General features: G+C 42.9%; 1 long non-coding RNA gene across 1 annotated transcript; it reads left to right on the plus strand.

Annotated features, from left to right (window-relative positions):
- Positions 1-437: 437 nt before the first annotated feature.
- Positions 438-2,346, plus strand: LOC140706072 (uncharacterized). Its single transcript, XR_012085799.2, has 2 exons — positions 438-575; positions 1,949-2,346. It is a non-coding gene; the product is annotated as an uncharacterized LOC140706072 (long non-coding RNA).
- Positions 2,347-20,087: the final 17,741 nt, after the last annotated feature.

The raw sequence follows: 20,087 nt of genomic DNA on the forward strand, positions 1-20,087 counted from the left end.
CTCATCCTCACGATCATCTTTTAAAAACCAACGAAGGAAGGGAAGAAGGAGCGAGGCGGGAAAGGAGGCTCAAGAGAAAGCAAGCAGCCCACACGGGTCAAAGGCGACGGGCGCAGGCAGCCCCGGGGAGAGCGCTCCGCTGGCCATCCATCCGCACGCCCGAAGGGAGCCTCGGCGCCGCTCCCAAAGCCGAGCCCAGGCTCTCCTGCAGCTGAGTTGCCGTTTCTCCCCCCCCCCTCCCTCTTCGTCGTCGTCGTCTTCTTCTTCGGCGGCGGCGGCGGCGGCTGCTGCTGCTGCTGCTACCTGTGGACCTGAGAGAAAGGCGCGGGAACGCTCCGGCGCGCGCGCACCTGCTCCCCGGACACACACATCGCCTGTGTCTTTTCTCCCGCCTGGCGCACAGCTGCTGTGCAAAAAAAGCGCACGGGGACGCGCGAGCGCAGAAGCGGCGGCAGGGACCGCGAAGAGAAGAGCCGGCAGACACGAGACCTAAGGAAGGGAAACCTCCTGCGGTGGCTTCTCCCGGCGCGTCCCCGCCCCTCCCTTCCACACACCCCAGAGAAACCCGTGTCAGGGTGGGTGTCACTGCTTAAAGGACTGAAGGGGGTGAGTGGGGGGGGGGGAATGCCTCACGGGCGGCCGCGGACGGCGCGCGCCTCGGACTGGAGTCGCTCTGCCTGTGTGTGGGGGGGGGGCGCCTCGGGAGCGCGCGCGCGCCTGCGCACACCTCCCCTCTCCCAACCCGGCGCTTTTCGTGCACCGCCCCCCCTCTCCCGCCCGCCCCAGATTCCCGCCGCTTTCCGCTTTGGCCAGCCGCAGCGTGGGGGCAGCACTGAGGAAGGGAGAGGGGGGGGAAGGAGAGAGGGGGGGTCCCAACGTCAGGTGTGACGTGTGGGCGAGGGGGGAGGAAATAAAAAACTACCCACGTGCAGGTGGGGCGGGGGGGGAGAGAAAGAAGTATTTGCACGCCCCCCACACACACACACACAGAGGGAGGGAGAGGTTCCATCACCGTGACCCACCTCCGCCCCACATTCTCTTCCGCAGACAAAAAGGAGAAGCAGCAAGAGGCATCCTCAGGGTGACGAGAAATTGTGAGGCTGCAAGGGCTGCTCCTCCTCCTCCGCCTCAGAAAACCTAAACGCAGCGCGCTATTTCTCGGAAGCCCCAGCTCGAGAAGAGCCGTGGCCATCCGTGCAGCTTTGGTGGATCAACTCCTCGGTCCGCTCCATTGGGGTCTGCTCGAATTGCAACTTTGCTAAACAACATGATTTCGGCCATTGATAGATGTGTCTGTAGATGTATATAGCTTCCCGGTGTGATGTGATGGGTAGCGTAACGGACTAGGATGCTGGAGAACAGGGTTCGAATCCCCAGTCTGCCGTGCAGACTGAGTGGGGGAGTGGAACTGGTAAAACCTCTGCTTAAATATCTCTCATACCTTTCAAACTCCTTTAGAGTCGCTATAAATCAGTTCCGAGTTGACAGGACCAAACACCCACAGAGATACACATATGTGCACATATAGTAAACTTCCTTCTGTGTAAAGAAACAAAATAATCCTCTAGCAATAAGGAGTTCTCACTGCTCTGTAAACGGGTGTAAGAACTCTCAGTTCAGTTTATTTGAGAACAGTTATGTATTTACAATATTTGAGAGACTAACAAATTAGTGATAGAAAAATACTGTACTGTAGCTTGACATCTTAAGCTAACCAGAACTGAGTACTGTATAGTGTGCTGTTGCAAAGGTTATATGTGTGTAAGCCACTTCTAAAAATTCATTATTTATTTATTTTATTTATTTATTTAATTTATATGCCGCCCACTCTACCCAAAGGTCTCAAAGGAACAACTCCAAAATTCTTCTTAACCTTAACTTTCATCATCTTCTAATTTTTTAATTGTATGTATTTTTGAAACAGACTTGTGTTCCATTTTCATTTCAGATTTGAGACCTCCAGAGCTTTCTGCAATAAACTGACTGTTATTACAGGTGCCCAAATCAAGGAATACAGTACATAGCATTGCAGTTATAGGGCATACACACATACACCCGTATATATCCTAAACGTGTGTGCAAACCCTGTTTCCAAGATACCAAGATGCCGACTGTAAAACTACTACAATGGATTAAAGAATAAAAATAGATCTCTTGTGTTCTGCTTTTAAGTCTTCAAAGAAGACCTCCTGGGAGAACTCTCTTTATGTGCAACCTGTTCTTGGATCCAGAATGAATGTCTCTCCACGTTGCAGATTAAAGCTGTTGAGGGTCCTACAGAAGTAAAGTGCGGGAGATCTTTTGCCCCCCTCTTTTTGGAGAACATAAATAAAACTGACAGCACAATTTGGTTCGTCTTGCTTCCATTTTATATTGTTTGATGGTAGAACCTGCCCATCTATCACTAGCTACTAAGTACCCTATGGCTGCTGTGTGCAGCTCTCATGCATCCCATCAGTATATTTCAGTGGTTTAGGTATCTGGCTGCAAAGCCAGAGTTTGGGAGTTCAGTTCTCCACTATGCCTCCTTGACAAGGGCTGGACTTGATGATCTATGGGCTCCCTTCCATCTCTGCAATTCTAAGAGTAATATAATAAATCCCTCATTCGTCATATCCTGCCGTGCCCCCATTCTGCATTCTGAATGGCTTCACTGAAAGGGCATCATAACACAAAAATGGACTGCTAGGCACTAGACTGTGCTGCTTTTGAACCATCAAAGCTGGCATAACGTCCTTGCTGTGTTTTTGATTTAGGGTCTCCCCCCCCTTGGTGTGTCCTTGAACTACAATTGATTTCACTGCTGTTTAAATATAAATCATTTCATTGTATCCACATAACCCAACTTATTGCATTTTCAGTTGTCTGTTTTTTAACCATGTTGCAAGCCCTTGTAGGTGGGATTTAAGTAAAAGAAATAATACTGTACTAGAAAACCCTAATTAAGATACATCACAGTAGAGTTTTCTGGGTGTGCTGTACTGCAATTCCAGGTTCTCCCAGACAACATGGTTCTTTGCCTTAGTAGTAGAAGAGGAAGGGATTTGCCAGCCAATAATCTCTGGAGGACAACAGGCTGAGGAAAGTTGTAGTGGGATGAATGGCAACCTGTTTTATGGACCTTAAAGTAAACCCAAGTGAAGACTCTGAACCTCCTCTTTGAGGGCGAAGCATTATGGTAAAAATGAGGAATAGGAACATGTTGTTTCGGGTGGGTGCGGACTACAAAATTCTGGGAGTTTTGGTATTAAAAAAGCAATGTTTCTCATCTCTGGTGAATATAGGCAGAATTGTATTGCTGTGTTGTTAATTGTGCCAGCAGCCTAGAATACAGTCCACAAGGCCCTTACAGTCTACAGGTGGGACCTTGGCTGACCATTTGGATGTCAATGAGCTGGACATCATGTGTAACCCAGACCATAATCCATGTTCCTGTTAGTTCTCGCAAACATGCACCAAAAGCTGTATGTGACAAAGGCAAAATACCCCACCTGTTCGGTCTCTGCAGTTGGACGAACAGGCAGGAGGAATATTGTGGGGTGGTTTGGGTTTGTTTTTGTTTTTTTTTTTTTTTTTGGTTTGGTTTGTTTTTTGGTTAAATGATGGTGCCAGCTCTGAGGCGTTCTGGCCATTCTGTAGAGATTCCAAAAGTTATCACACTTCTGTGCGGCAACATCAGTTTGTTAAGCCTCTGAGCCCATGTACGTTGAGGCCTCTAAACCCCAAAACTGGGCAGCCATACCAAAAATGTGATGTCATTCAGACAGGCAGAGCAAATTGTGATTTAACACCCTGGAAATGTAAGGGCTTTGGACTGGGTTCTTCCTTGCTAAATGCCAGCTTCTAATTCTTTTGACAAAAGGGCCAGACATCCCATCTCCCATGCAGCCTGATAAATGGTACACTCGTGCCCTATTCAAGCATTATATAAATGTATTGAATAAGCTCACAAATGCAAGTGGAGCACGCGGGACTTGGTCCCCACCCCCACCCACCCCATTTCCATTACCTTCTATCACAGAGTCCACCAAACTAAGTAGAGAACAGCCTCTTATGCAGGCATGCTAGGCCATAAACCTTTTAGTGTACCTCATACATATGGTTGGCTGTTGTTGCTGTTTTGTCATCTCCATAGCTTGCATTTCTACACTTTGTTTTGTGGCTGGCTGTTTGAAGGCAAATGCAGACATGCATCTCTGAGGAAATCCCATTGGGAGAAGGAAAATGGGTTACTCATATAGGAAAACATGGCCTCTTCAGTTTCTAGTTTGACCCGCAGAAAGCTAGAATCTTCTTTCACAGGACTTGCACAAATAATTCTTTGTCTCTCAACTTGGTTCCAAAGGAAGACTCCTGAGGTTTTATTTCAGGGCTCTTTCTTCTGTTGCATTTAATACAGTGATAAAACACGGATGATAGAGTAATAAAACAGAGGAAGATTTCCCAAGTCTTTTTGAAATGATTTTTTTGATGTGATATCAGGAAAGAGGGAGCCATTGACATGCTGTAGATAGAGTAAGACTCTTGGGCCACAGAGATGTGAATTCACATCCCACTGCAGCTTTCTCAATGGCCTGGGTGCCATTTCGTCCCCTAATTGCCACTTTCAGAATTAGTAGGTGGATAAAGAAACAGTAGACCCTTCTAGGGTGCCAGCTGATCAGTGTCCTATTTTCTGAGTTTTCAGAGCCATAATCAGAGAGCAGGAGGTGGGCCCTTGTGATAGGCCAGAGGCAGAGGAGACAAGAGTTGAGAGAGGGGACTGTAGGGACTGTATTCCAGCTTTTGTATCCTTGCTGCCAGATTTTATAAAACAAGAAGGCTCATGAGTCACAATATAAGTGCCCTACTTCTTCCCTTATTGACTGGAGAGCGAGCCAGTGTCTGCATGCATTAAGACCCGTTCTGCCATTTGAAGCAGCAGACACATACACACCTACAAGCTGAGCTAGTGAGCCCGATTACTAGTCAGAGATGGATAAAGATGAGTGCCTGGGCTTGTTTTTGCACATGAGAATCAAATATTCTTTTCCTTCAGTGCTGCTTGCTCTCAAATTTGTCTTCTGAGCTGAAGATCTGGAGAAGTTTCTCTGAGCCTTCTGACAGCACTCTGACACTTGACAATGTCAGACCCCTCTGTCTTTGATCTGAGTCCCATGGAGGGGCTCATTCTAAATTAGCAAGCAATCAGCAGCTGTAATGTCTGGGATCATCCCACATCTGTAACCTTCCAGCCACTTTCAGGACCCAAGCACTAGAGTTGCTTCAGTTTGCTAGATCCTCTAGGACAGTGGTTCTTAACCTTTGTTACTCAGATGCTTTTGAACTGCAGCTCCCAGAAACCCCAGTCAGCACAGCTTGTGGTGAAGGCTTCTGGGAGTTCATTCATTCATTCATTCATTCATTCATTCATTCATTCATTCATTCATTCATTCATTCATTTATTGTTGGATTTATATCCCGCCCTTCTAGACAGGAGTCTACTCAGGGCGGCTCACAGTATATAGCACACAAACAGATAAAAACAACAATTAAAATCTACAATAATAATATGATCAAGATGGGAGGATAAACAATAAAAACCAAGAAAAGTACAATCAAGAATTGGCGTGAGGCCTAAAGAGCCAAGTTTTTATTTGACTCCCAGCGAGGGTGCCAGGCAGATCTCTGGCAGCAAGGTGTTCCAAAGTCGAGGGTCCACCGCCGAGAAGGCCCGGTTTCTTGTTCTTTCTTTTCAGGCCTCTCTCAGCGTCAGGCTCCTCAGCTGTCTTTCCTGGCTATGGAGAGTGACTCGAGTAGATCTAGGTGGGAGAAGGCGTTCTGCCAGGTATGCATGCCAGGTCTCCTCCAGAATAAGATCTTGAATAATCTGGGATTTATTGGACACAGACCTGGCATACAACAGCACCAGTTTTAGAGTGGAGGGACGGCTGATCTGACTACCTCGAGACTGGCAGGAGGTCACAGTGCCAGAACAGGGGACAGCCTTCAAACATCTGTCCACCATTCTTCTGTAACATGCAGGCACTGTGCCAGCCCCATATCTCCCTCTACCCATAATCACTCCGATGTTAGAACCCTTGCTGGGGTGGCAAGCCCTCCTCTCCATATCAGAAAAAGAAAATTAAGGAAATTAAGGAACAGACTAGGTTAATACCATGAAATAACAATAAGAAAATTAATAAATTTAATACAACAATAATAGACTAAGCAATTATCCATACCAGATTGAAAAAATTATCAATTAGCAAATTATCAATTTAACAAATTCAATAGAATTTGAATCAGAAATTTAAATATAATTTAAATTAAACAATTTAGATAAATGTAATTAAATGTACATGTGATTCTAAATACAGCAGTATAATACAAGCAGCAGAATAGAACAAACTAAAATACAGTGGTGCCTCACTTAACGAGCACACCGTATAACGACGAATCCGCATAGCGATCCCTTTTTCGGTTGCAGTCCAAAACTCCTGAGTAACCCAAGGTTAAGAACCAGTGCTCTAGGAGGTGGATCTGACAGCTATGGCTGGGCCTGGGAAGCTCCCCACTATGTTAAATTTTCCAAAATGCCCTGCAGCACCTGATATTGCTGTGCCATGTCACATGTTCTAACAAGGACACCTGGCAATTTAACATGGTGGGTGGCTTCCCTAATTTAGCCACGGTCACTGCCATAACTGATAGCTGGATAGCTCAGTGAGTTAGGTACCTAGATGCAGAGCCAGAAGTTGGAAGGTCCAGTTCCCCATTCTTCATCCCAGCCTATGATGCCCTGGGCAAATTGCAGTCCCAAGGCACCCCCACTGGAAGAGAATGGTAAATCACCTTTAAGTACTCTACTTAGAAAACCCTGAAAGGAGTTGTCATCAGTTAGAATTGACTTGATGGCACACAATTAAAAAAAAACACCAAAAACCTAGCTGTTACTTCATGGCAGGGGGGACAGATCAAGCCTACAGCAAACTGATGTGTTGAATAAATATCAGAGAGCTTTAGTGCTTATATATTTAAAAGACAGGTTGCTGTCCTTTGAAGCTCGCAGTCTAAATTTCTGTTACAGAAGAGGCGGCAGCAGTGGACTAGAGGCAAAGAGGCAAGCTCCCGTTTCTTAAACAAAAAGGCTGAAATCCAATCCAGGAGCAAATAGCAAGGACAACATAAAGTCATTTTAAACCACAAACTGTTCTCTAGCCAGTAATCACAATTCTCTGTGCTACCCTGTGGATCTTTCCAAATGTCTTAATTCCAAATCAGAGAACCCTCACTAAAATTCAGAAAGGATAATGAGAAATAATTGCCTGTTTTAATATCCGAGGGAGGGGGAAGCAGACTTCTGTAATCATTATCTCGGTTTTTATAACATGGAGAAAATGAAGGGTGTTACACCAGGTGAGAATGAAATGTGTATGCTCCTTTTCTCATTCTCCCTGTGTGTCTGCATGTATCTCACACATACACCACATGCAGATTTTGCAGTGTCTTGTAATAATAAGTGTCTAACAGTGCTATCTTTTTACAGAGGACTTTTCAGAGGACAAGGGAGCTGAACCTTCATTGCAACCAAAAGTATTAAAAAAGAGATGACTTGTCTTAAGTTTTTGGAAATGTATTCACAAAGTCCATAAATATTTATATGAAATGTTGGCATCGTTTTGGTTTCTTCTTATTATTTTTTTTTCTTTTTCTTTTGTAAAGGACAGGAGCACATTCCCAGCCTTTGTACAGAGATACATCAAATCTGACAGATATATTGTAGGCATCATCAACAGCCAGAAAACAAAGGAGAAGAAGCAATATTAGTCATCACCAAAGAAAAAGAAATTGGCACTGCAGTGGAAGTCGCAAGAATAGTAAAGACAAAGGAAGATGAAGAAGAAGACTTCCGTCAGATTTTTGTAGGTACTCACGTAAACAGGTACTCTGAGTTACCAGGCTGTATTTGGAGATATACTAAACAGTGTCTTAACCAGAACCCGGAATGTTACATTTTAAAAGAAATGCATTATCGTTGCTCTGATTGCACAATGCATATTTGTTGCATTTCATGTTGTTAGCATGTTGTCTCGTCAATTCCAGCAGGCCAGAAAAATACAGGAAAATACTTTCTGTTTACCTCTAGTAGTCAGTTATGATACTGGACCTTGAAAACATTTATTTAAAAGACAATAGCCTTGTCACTTAGGATTCAGATGAGAATGGCCAAAAAGAAAAAAGAAAAAAAAGGAAAAGCCGCCTAGAGTGGTCGTATAGACCAGATGGGTGGGATACAAATCAAATCAAATCAAATCAAATCAAATCAAATCAAATCAATCAATCAATCAATCAATCAATCAATCAATCAATCAATCAATCAATCAATCAATCAATCAATCAATCAATCAATCGATAAAACCCATCCAAATGCATGTAAAAATGCATTAAAATTATGATAAACAGTGGCTGAAGTTGTGTCAGCCAAGGGCCGCCTGCAGTGGCAGATTGCTGATGACGGAAAGCTTGTTTTTTGCAATTGGGAGTTGCACACAATTGTGTTGAATCGTGTGCAAGCTGTTCACACCCCCAAATTGCAAAAAAGAAACCTTTTTCCATGGGAAATCTGCTGCTGATGGCTTCATTCATGCTGTGCAGGCAGCAGAGCCCAAAAGGATCTCAGCCAGTCATTTTCAAAAAACTAACTAGTTGCTACTCATTACACCTAAGTAATCAAGCTGTTACTTGTTACAAAGATAAAGCAGTTTGCAGCTAATAGTTATGTAATTTCTTGCTCAAACAGTAACTAGTTACAGGTAACTATGTTATTTACACCAGGTTACTTCAAAGTTCTGAGCTTAACCTCATAGGAATGATCCTTAGGCTCAGTCATCCCTTCCCCTCTACTCTTCCTCCAGTGCTACCATGAAGAAGATATTAGAAACTTTTCCTTCTGTTTTTAACTCACAGTTTGCCATTGTGAATGAACGAATCTACACAAGTTGCTGTCAGTCCTAAGTATTATCAGCTGAAATGAACCAGCTTCAAACAGATGTATATAGTTAGGATTAAGCACATTGTGTAGGACCTAAAATCCTAGATTCAAATTACGAGAAAGAAGATTTTGCCTGCACTGCTTTGGAGGGTGGTGGACTCTCCTTCACTGCAAGTTTTTAAACAGGTTGGATGGCTACTTACGGGGGATGTTTTAGCTCAGGATTTTTTTACTTGGAAGTGCAGCTATAAGAGAACTAGAGATGATCCTTAAGTACAAGGATGTGCTGCTGGAGATCAAGGTCAAGGTCAGCCAAACTGTAGTCTTCCCACTTCTATGTACCAGTTCTATGTAGCAATGTGAACGCTCAACAACGAAAAAGCTGACATAAACAAAATCAATTCATTCAAAATTTGTTTCGGAGGAGAGCTTTGCCATGGACTATGAGAAAGACAAATAAATGGAAGATTAAAAAGAGGTAAATTGGGAATGTGAGCTAAAAAAGTCTAAACTGAAGCTGTTCTAGTTTGGATCAATGATGAGAAGAAACCGATTCACCAGAAAAGACCATTTGAGACAGGGTTGAATGTTATAGGAAAAGACATTGCTAAATGTTGGAAGCAACCTGATGACACATAACAACAAAGGGAATGTGCAGCCCTGTAACTATGGGATGCTCTAAAGCAGGCTTGTCCAACCTTGGCCCTCCAGATGTTCTTGGACTTCAACTCCCAGAAATCCTGGCTAGCAGAGGTGGTGCTGAAGGCTTCTGGGAGCTGAAGTCCAAGAACATCTGGAGGGCCAAGGTTGGACAAGCCTGCTCTAAAGGGTGTTTGTCTGGCCCCCAATCCTGTTCCTACCGTATAAATGTGGTTTTAAGGGGCAAAAATGTGGATTGCAACTCCTGAAATCTTCCAGGAGCATTGGTTTAAAGAAAAAAAAAACTCCTCTGCCCACAGTGTTTAACATTAAAAAAAATTCAAGTGGAATCCTGGCCAGCACTGGTTTTAGTGTGTTTGATGTGTTAGCTTTTTCATATTCGTTGAGCTCCATGTGGTAGGTCTTGGGACCTACCTCAGTTTCCAAGCACTGATTTATAGCAAGCATTTTGTAATGATCTGCTGCTGGATTTAAGTAGCAGATAGTGAAGCCGTATTTTGGCAGCAGACCGATATAATGTGAGACAAACAAACTGCTTCCTTTATATGGAGTTTTCCTCCCTCTTGGCTCCAGAGCGCGGATGCAGCACGTTATAGATACAAAGGGAACAAAAATGGCTACATCCATTTATTTCCTTTCTCCCACAATGTACTGTATTCTAATCTCTAAGACTTGGAAAGTTTATAGGCTTGGGATTTTTTTATAGGGATAAAAATGTATCATGTAGTGCTGTAACCTTGCTCATAACCTGCCAAAAGGCTTGGAGATAAGGAGGGATAACAAATTAAGCCGATGTAGACACAATGTGGCAAGCACTGGTGTGTGTGAGAGAGGGTATTTTTTTAAAAATGTTACTGTGTTTAACAAATATTATTGTTATTAGTGTTTGAGAAGGCAGTCGGAAAAGACAATGGACCAGATGGGTTTCGTTTGTAATTACAACCTGGAAGGCAATTTGATAGTGTGGGAACAAAACAGAAAAAAAACAGGGTTACATAAATTCTTGTTGCTACAGGGTATTATTAAGTGCACCAAAGTACCAAATGACTTGAAACCGAACCAAAGGCGACTTTCTAGAAATGAATCTTTGCAAGATGATACTGTGCATAAATGGCCACTTAAAATGCTCCACCCTGATTGGGGGCAGAGAAATTGGGGATGATGATTTTACATTTTCCTAGAGAGAGAAAAGAGGGAAAATTCATGTTTTCAGTTTTACCAGTTTCCCGATGAGTGGAGATCACTATTTATTTATTTATTTATTTATTTATTTATTTATTTATTTATTTATTTATTTATTTATTTATTTGATTGATTGATTGATTGATTGATTGATTGATTGATTGATTGATTGATTGATTGATTGATTGATTGATTGATTGATTGACTGATTGATTGATTGATTTCTGTACTGCTCAATTAGTGAAGAACACGACTCTGGATGGTGTATGTAGACAATGAAATGAGAAAACTCCATCCTCTCCACGGTCTACATCAATTGCAATCTAGCAGTAATTTAAAACAACAACATAACAATAACAGTAAAATAGCGATATGGCAACAGTCAATGAAAAAAAGAGATTAAAACATGAAGTGCTACCTATGGAATTATGTTCTTAAGGGCCATTTCAAAGAATCTGCCCTTGCTGGTTTTCTAAATGCTCAAAGGAATGAGGCCTGGTGCACCTCCAATTGAAATGTACTCCATAAAAATGGGGCCACCACTGAGAAGGCCTGGTTCCTCGTTGACAATTTTCTGACCTCTCTTGGCATGGCCACCCGTAGTAGCAGGGCCTTGAAGAAAAGACTGAAATGAGTAGCTGTTTTTTGAAGAGACATTCCAACATGTTTCAAGGTCCCAAACTGTTCATGGACATGAAGGTTAAAACCAGCACCTTGAATTGGGCATGGAAACAATTTGTGTGCCAATGCAGACGAAGCATGAATGGAGCGATGTGACTGAATTTACTTACCTCCATAATCAGCCTGGCCACCATATTTTGGAGTTGCTGAAGTTTCCATACCGTCTTCAAGTCTAGCACCATGTAGAAAGTATAATAGTAATCTGTTCTTGAGATTGCCACTGTATTGTAAGGGGTTCTCTGTCCAGGTAATTGTGCAATTGGACAATCGATCAAAGCTGGAATTGATTGGCCATTAACAGTAGCAGCATAGCACAACCTTTCCTTTCCTTTCCTTTCCTTTCCTTTCCTTTCCTTTCCTTTCCTTCCCTTCCCTTCCCTTCCCTTCCCTTCCTTCCTTCCTTCCTTCCTTCCTTCCTTCCTTCCTTCCTTCCTTCCTTCCTTCCTTCCTTCCTTCCTTCCTCCCTCCCTCCCTCCCTCTCTCCCTCCCTCCCGGGCAAATAGTGTTCACAACTGCAAGGCAATTCCCAACATCGAATGCCTCACTGATAGAAGTGCCCTCAGCCCCTCTCCTCAAGGCTTCCCCAAGAGTGTGATCAGCTGGATTGCTAAGTTTTTCCTGTTCAATGGCTTGTTCTAGTTACAAGATATTATCTTCCTCTTCTGAAGATGATTGGTCAAGGTGAGACATGACAGTAGGGCTCATTTTGACTTTTAAACATGATAACATGACAAAACAAAACTCCCGGGTAGGTGGGGCTGGTCAGCCTGGAAGGTAGCCTATCTAGGAGAAGGAAAACTCCCAATTTCAAACCTCCACTGCCTTGTGGCTATATCCACTCATGGAAAAGGCTTCAGGAGTTAACCTCGAGGCAAAATCTAGAGCCGGAGTCCCGGAGGCAGTTCGTGTCATTCTGGCAACTCCTGCGACATCGCTGGAACCAGTTGTATTGGCTCTTGCCTTTCCATTGGATTGTTTCTGTGGAGAAGGGGGATTTGCTGGTTGGGTAACACCCTATCCTCCATATTATTTTACCCAGGCTTCGTGCTCTGGAGAGGACACTCCAGCTTCGCATACAGTGTAGAAATAACACGGGAAGTAGCAGTTACCTGTTATAAGTCTTTGCTCGACTGGCATAGAGCATGATGCCAGGAGCTATTTCTGAAGGTGGGAGAGGTCATTGCACCTCACTAGATAGCTACTGCCCACGTTAAACTGGGCAGCCCCCAGCCAGTAAGCTGCTGCCTTGGCATGGTCTGTTAACCTCACAGGGTGCGGGGGGTTTAGGGTGAAAGCCGACAAGCAGATGGATAACTCTGCACCATGCAACAATCATAAGAAAACTTCTGCCCTAAAGTTGGGCACCTGGAATATTCAGAGCATGTTACCATAGTCTCTTGAGACTCAAGTATGCTTAATGACAAAACAATTTTTGCCAGTTACATTTAGCCAAGCACACTTTCCCTTTCATACTGTGAGATCTGGTGTAAGCTATGAGTAAGTTGATTCTGCTCAGCAGTTTAAATCAAGAATGACAACATACTTTTCTTTTCCATCTTACCTCTCCAGCTTTCCAGATAACAAATGTAGCTGAATACATTGTTCTACAACCATATTTAGATTCCTTGTGTGGGACAGTGCTAGCAGTTTCATCTTTTTGTGGTGCCAAACAATATCTACTGTAGAAGAAAACCAGAAGCATGTTGCCTGCTCTTAAGGTGGCACTCCTGAAGGGGATAGTTCCCAGTTGATTGAGGTGTAATTTATTTATTATATTTTATACTGATTTCTAAACCCATTTGTCCTGCAGCCAAAGTTCTCAGCATGGTAGACAAAATAAAGTTGGAAACTAAGCAAAAATATCTGTAATCCTATGCTCACTGGTTTGTCAACTGAAAAGCCATAGGGTGATGTGGAAGACTCCCAATACCACTGAAAATGCACACTGGCCACTTTCACGAAAAACAGTGGAGGAACTTGGAAGGCTATCTCTGGAACATAATACTAAATAGTTCAAAGGCATATGTCATTGTAGGCAGAGATTTTAATGCAAGAATAGGGCAGGATGATGTCAGGTTGTACTCCGGTATGAAGATATGCCCACCTGAATCAGGGAAACACTTACTGCCTCTACACAGTATGTCCAAAGAAAATAAAGTGAATTATGCTGGACATAAGCTAATACAGATGATCAATCAATTGAGTCTCCTTATTTTAAATCGGTCTTCCCAGATGACCACCCTGCAGAATTAACATATTGGTCTGGAGAAAGGATGAGCATTTTAGACTATTTTATAGTCTCTGAGTCTATAGTCCAATACATTGAATCCTTAAAGTTGGCGACTTTCAGGATAGCAATCATTTACCTTTGATTATGGTGCTGGATTTACCATGGTTTAACCCATGCATCAAAGACCTTCATAAAGAGGTTTTAGTTCAAGATAGGTCTGTGAAAGTGGCTACGTGGAATCCTAGAATAGAAAATAGGATAGCTAATCTGCTGGCCTCAGATCAACTAGCCCACTGGTTCTTAACCTTGGGTTACTCAGGAGTTTTGGACTGCAACTCTCAGAAGCCTTCACCACCAGCTGTCCTGACTGGGGTTTCTGGGAGTTGCAGTTCAAAAGCATCCGAGTAACAAAGGTTAAGAACCACTGAACTAGACGAGATGCTACAGGAAATCTCTACGGCTGAAAACCCAGAGGGCTGTATTGAGGGTTATGAGGAACTAAACTTAGTTATCTATAAAACCATAGATGAGGCCAACAAGTACACCACAAGAGTAAACAAACAGTTTTCTGCACCCAGGTTTGACCGGGAGTGTAGAGTAGCAAAAAAGATCTAAGAAACAGCTACAGTAGGTACAGAAACAACCCGGAAGGGACACAATACTGGGTGCTAAAACAACAATGAGCTCATTATAAATTCCTTCCTCAACGCAAAAAAAAAATGCTGAAGGTAGAATGTGGAGTCAATTAAGGTCAGCAGTTAAAACTAAGAACACTTCCCTTTTTGGCATCTGGTATCTGACTATCCAATTAGCTCCCCCATGGCCATGAACAATTACATCCTACCAGAAGTTTGGAAATAACATTTTAGAGGACTGTATAGTACTTCTGAATCTGCAAAGTATGAAATTGATGAATTGGACAATCTCCCTCAGTGGCCACCAGTGAATTCAGTAGAAGTGAGGATTCTTATTCAAACCTTGAAACCTGGTAAAGGCCCGGGATCTGATCTAATCACTTCAGAATTAAATAAGAAAAACTCTGGTGGGTACCAATTATAACATCTTTATTTACAGCAATTGATAATAATGGGAGAATTCCCAAGGATAGGGGGCTGGCTATAATTGTTCCTATATATAAGAAAGGTAACAAATATCTTCCATCAAACTACAGACCTATTAGCTTACTTTATTAAGTAAACTGCATGCTAGACAACTGCAGTGGAAATTACAAGATTGGATTCATCAAGAGCACTGTTTGGCTGAAGAGCAGACAGGGTTTAGAGAGGGCCATTCAAGGGTTTAGAGAGGGCCATAGCTTTCACTATTTGGACTTTGGTTGGCAAGGTGATGTCTCTGCTTTTTAAGATGCTGTCAAGGTTTGTCATCGCTTTCCTCCCAAGAAGCAGGCGTCTTTTAATTTCTTGGCTGCTGTCACCATCTGCAGTGATCATGGAGCTCAAGAAAGTAAAATCTGTCACTGCCTCCATATCTTCCCCTTCTATTTGCCATGAGGTGATGGGACCAGTGGACATGCTCTTAGTTTTTTTGCTACATCAATCCAATTATTTTGGACAGGGATGGAGGTGACAGGAAGGGCTGTCTCCAGACCTTGCTAGAAGATAGAAATGAGGCTACAACTTACAATGTGGCCGAATTTGGCCAGCTAGCCATCAAGCTAAGGCAAGTTTGGATTAATCAAATGGATAAAGACCCCATATCTTAACTTCTAGCCATTTTGGAACTTGTTATATATGGTTATGAAGATGCTGTTTTGTTGACTTGCCATTGGTTTTGTGTATTGACTCAATGTTTCAATGGCCTTTGGCTAAAATTTGAATAAAATTCACAAATACCTGCAGAAATGCCTCTGCATAGTACACAGCAGGGCTCTGTTGGTTTAGCTGTTCCACTGAATCCATGGATCTGGAAGCAGCACCTACTACTAGGGTTGATGAGGGTGTCACTTTAGGATATGCCGAGAGGGCTCTGCTGTTCTACAGAACTTCCTTTTGGGTAGCTCTCCAGACCTGACTACAGTATTTGTTGAAAAAAAAACCTTTGTAACTACTTGTTACACTGCTTTTGAAATATAACCTAGTTTTTCCCCATTACTGAATATGTAACTGTTAGTTGTAACTAGTTAACTTCCAAAGTTTGCTGAAATCTGCACACTTTACCTGCCATACCTTCCTCATTTTTAGTAAATAATGGCCCATCTCCTCGATATTCATGTAGCCAAGAGAATTATCCTAGGTAAAAATGCTAAAGGTAAAGGTAAAGGACAGTTTTTGTCCAGTCGTGTTTGACTCTAGGGGGCGGTGCTCATCCCCGTTTCCAAGCCATAGAGCCAGCATTTTTGTCCGAAGACAATCATCCGTGGTCACATAGCCAGTGCGACTTAGACACGGAACGCTGTTACCTTCCCACCCAGGTGGTCCCTATATATCTACTTGCATTTGCATGCTTTCAAACCGCTAGGTTGGCGGGAGCTGGGACAAACGATGGGCGCCCACTCCGTCGCGTGGATTCGATCTTACGACTGCTTGGTCTTCTGACCCTGCAGCACAGGCTTCTGCGGTTTAGCCCGCAGCGCCACCACATCCCTGGGTAAAAAGGCTGCTCCGCTGTAATTCAAGCACTGAAACCAGATCACGGGAAAGTTACCTTTGTTAGACTGCAACTTTCAAAATCACCTAGCTAGCCTTGCCAGTAGCCATGGTGTACAGTGGTATAGTCCAGATGAAGGTTTTTTCTCATGTTCTGATAAGTAATCAGAAAATATTTATGTACACACTGGTATTATCAAACAGTGGAAAATGGCAGTCTTCTAGCCTTACTGATGTCTTAAGGAAAATATGAAGACAGTGATGTGTCAAAGAACACTTCATAACACAAGTTTAACAGGGGCTGGGGATAATCATGCATTCTTTTTTTGTTAAAATTCTGCTACTTCCTCAACCCTTTTTCCATTTTCACAGATCTCATTTCCACATCTGAGAATGCCAGATCTGCTAGATGTGAGGGAGATCTCTGATTGTCCTTAGACTCTTTCTGACACGGCAACACAAGCTTTATGCTTGCCACCAGTGCGTGCGTTTGCGCTGTTTTCATCATTTTAGTAGAAATGGCACAGAGGGGAAGCTTTGAATGTTCGGAGAATCTCTAAAAGCGCACCAGGAGTGATTATGTAATCCCCACATGGTGGGACGGAAGCCTTGCTCTTTCTTCTGGTGATAGTACAAGCCTAGTATATTGTGAATTCCTCTTCTCTCTGATTCCACCCCCTCCCTTCCCCTTCCTCCATGTGTTTTACTTCTGGCCTCCTTTTGTGGAGTCGGAGATAGCCTGCACATTAAGTGAACGAAGCATATGTTGTCTTGCTAAGTAGGGCAGTTCTTCCCAAACTGTCCAACAGCATGCCAGTATGCCATGAGAGAAAAGCTCACATGCTAAAGTAAATAAAGGAAATAAGGAACAGAAGGCTCCCCATTGGGGGGGGGGGGGAAGCGAAAGCAAAGAGCCGTGGTTGCATTTCTGCATGATCCATTGTGTGGTTGTCCAGATCCAGATTTAGAAATGGGCAACCTCCTTGCATGCCAACATCAAGAGACAAATTCTGTTTGTCTTTAAGTACCCTCTGTCTCTAAGCATTGTTCAGAGATAACAGCAGAGGGGGCTAGAGGCTCCTGGTTCTGGATAAACATCAAACACATGATTATAGCTGCAACTTAAACAGATAAGATATTTGCAAGTCAAATAAATTAAGGGGATGTCTGAGGTGAGACAAGGGGATGCTAGTCAAAGGGCAAGGGCAATAGCCAAGACTGGAAGACTACATAAGTGAGCATTAGATTCAAGGAGCAAACCTGAAGAGCAGCGCTTGGAAAAATTGCTTTTTGAACTTTATCTCCCAGAATCCACCAGCCAGTAGGGCCAGTGCCCATATTGCTGGAAAAAGTCTTGGAGCTATGTCCTCAAAAATTAACCTTTTCAAGATGGTTAGGACTGAAGAACAATCAAAGCTTACACAGATTCTGTAGACCTAAATCCAGTTTGTTGTAGTTGTAGTTGTAGTTGTTGTTGTGTGCTATCAAGTCACTTCTGACATACATACAGTGACTTTACTAGGAGATTGAAGGAATATGAACACCCACCCTCCATGAGTTTCCATGGCCAAGCAGGAATTTGAACCCATACCTCCTGGGTCACACAGTACGGCACTCCCATCCACTAAACCTGTTGGATTTTAACTGCTATTACTGGCATCCTTAAAATCAGGAGACATATCCCAAGCCACAAACTTCGGCAACAACACAAGAGAAGAGCTCATTGTAGATCTATTCTTGCTTTTCACTCTTTAGAAGTTAATAGTATTTTTCTGTGCACAAGTAGAGTGTGCCTTCTGTATTAAATCGGGAGGGGACTGAACTTTAATGACCACAAATCTTGGTAACAAACAGATGTTAGGAAAGTTGCATTTTTGACCCACAACTCTCAGAATCCCTACAATTACTATATTGTCAGGGAATTCTTGGAGTTGCAGTCCAAAAAGTAACTTCTGCCAGAGCTGGAAGCAAGAAAATGGTGAACAGGTAAGGAAGACAAAAGAGGAATATATTTTACTGAACTGAAGGGAGGAGGCATATATCAGCTGTTTCGAAGTGGCTGCTAATTATTTCTGTACATGCCCCCGGATGCAGGTACGCACCAAATGCACATGCACTTCTCTTCCTTCGGAACAAAGCAGTATGGAACACATGTATACCAAATAACAATGATCACATCAATCTATGCATGACAGTAATTATTTTTAAAAATAGCAACATCTGAGCAAGGAAAGAAACCAATGGAACAGATGCAAATTGTCAGGGTATAAAAACTCTTAACATAAAAGGAAAGGAAAGGAAAAGGAAAGGAAAAGAATAAGTGAGCCACACTTAGGCCCTGTGAAAAATCAAGTTTAAAAGGCAAAATATTCTGTGTTACAAGCAGGCAGGTATCCCATGAGACCAGTGACACGCAACCACAAGCCACACTGTGGTGTGCTTGCTTTCTCAGTGTTAATATCTGGGAGAGACAGAAAAAGCCATACTTGAGCTAATGACCAATTAAGAACTCAGGGTTTCCCTCCCTCCCTTATCAGACAAATGGCAAGAGAAGGGTTATGCTTCCCTCCCGTGCTGCATTTCCACAACCATTTTTCATTATTAGAGAGAGAAAAATATTGCCAACTGTTCGTACATCTCAATGCAACGTCTACTTTGGCTCGTAATAATATGAATATAGGTGTGCCAAGTTTTTAATAAGGCCCTACCTCATACTCACCCAGATCATTGCTCCGTCTAGCTTAGTATTGTCTATAGGAGGAATGGTGGAATTTTGGTCTGGGATCTAAATCCATTCCCTTTTTGGGTGCAGGTAGGCATGTATAAAGGATGGGACAGCCCATGTTGAACGCTACTGCATGTTTGTGTGGGTTTTCAGACTGGTCACTACTTGGAACATGGTACAGTTCAGCAACTCTGAATTGTTCTCAAGGAGACTCATCCTGGAACCAGAGGAGGTCATTTTTATTCCCACAGACATTTTATATCTTTCTAAATGCCTGATTTTTAATCTCAGCTTCAAGAACTTTTGGGGTTCTATATTCTATTTCTATATCATTAGTTGTATACTATTTAAAACAACGAATGTGAGCCATTTCTAGAAGTCTATTCTATGATAGACGTTTTTCATGTAAACAACCTACAAGTGACTTAAAAAACTCCATGAATATTTGCTAATCAGTGGCCCAAATCCTGTTGCTTAGTGTAGTAAATCATACTAGAGTAGGACCGTTGAATCAGTGAGAATTTAGTGAGTCAACTCCTCCATAAGTTCCATTGATTTAAATGAGCCTATTCTAACTGCAATTATATTTAGCATAGTGAGTCCTCACTAGAGTAGACCCACTGGAATCAATAGGACTTATAAAATAATTGATTCATCAGCTCTCCATTGGGTCTGCTTGAATGCAATTTACTACACTAAGCTACAGGATTTTGGCCAGTGAAATGTTGGAATAGCTGCATTTTAGAGGCCACATTATGCACCTTTCCTTCCTTCACCAGTTTCACTCTTCCTACTCCCTTAGGTAAAGGTAAAGTTTCCCCTTGACATTTAGTCTAATTGCGTCCAACTCTAGGGCATGGTGCTCATCCCTGTCTTCAAGCCGTAGACCCAGCGTATGTCCATAGACAGTTTCCGTGGTCACGTGGCCAGCGCAGCTAGACACGGAACACCGTTATCTTCCCACCGTGGTGGTACCTATTTACCCACTCACATTTACATGCTTTTGAACTGCTAGGTTGGCAAGAGCTG

This window comes from Pogona vitticeps, chromosome 3 (assembly GCF_051106095.1).
Source record: "Pogona vitticeps strain Pit_001003342236 chromosome 3, PviZW2.1, whole genome shotgun sequence".
NCBI classification, from domain to species: Eukaryota; Metazoa; Chordata; class Lepidosauria; order Squamata; family Agamidae; genus Pogona; species Pogona vitticeps.